The sequence below is a fragment of the Eimeria mitis genome, genomic scaffold, assembly GCF_000499745.2.
Source record: "Eimeria mitis Houghton genomic scaffold, Emh_scaff5340, whole genome shotgun sequence".
Classification (NCBI taxonomy): domain Eukaryota; phylum Apicomplexa; class Conoidasida; order Eucoccidiorida; family Eimeriidae; genus Eimeria; species Eimeria mitis.
The window spans coordinates 2,216-2,588 of NW_013573618.1; positions in this window are offsets into that span (position 1 = coordinate 2,216).

The following is a 373-nucleotide window of genomic DNA, read 5'->3' on the forward strand; positions in this document are numbered from 1 at the left end:
GCGCAGCATGAGGAAGTATGTACAGAAACAGAATTGTTTCAGCAAGAGATGTGTGCATACACCGAGCACGTACATGAGCACAGGCATTAACAGTGCATAAAATAAAAAAAATAAAAAAAATAAAAAAAAAAAACCTATACCATCCATCCAGGCCAGCATCTTCCCCTCCCCCACAGCAACGAACAAACTCGTTTTTGTGCGGTTGTTTCTGTTTCTTTCTGCACTGTATAGCTGGTGTTCAGGTGTATATCCAAGTTTTTTATATTTGTATTTTATTTTCAACTTGCCTTGGAAAGCCTTCTATACAGGAAAGACCAGGTGAGCCAGTCGACGGCATCCTGTTTGCTTTCGATGGTTTTCAGTACAACTTCAG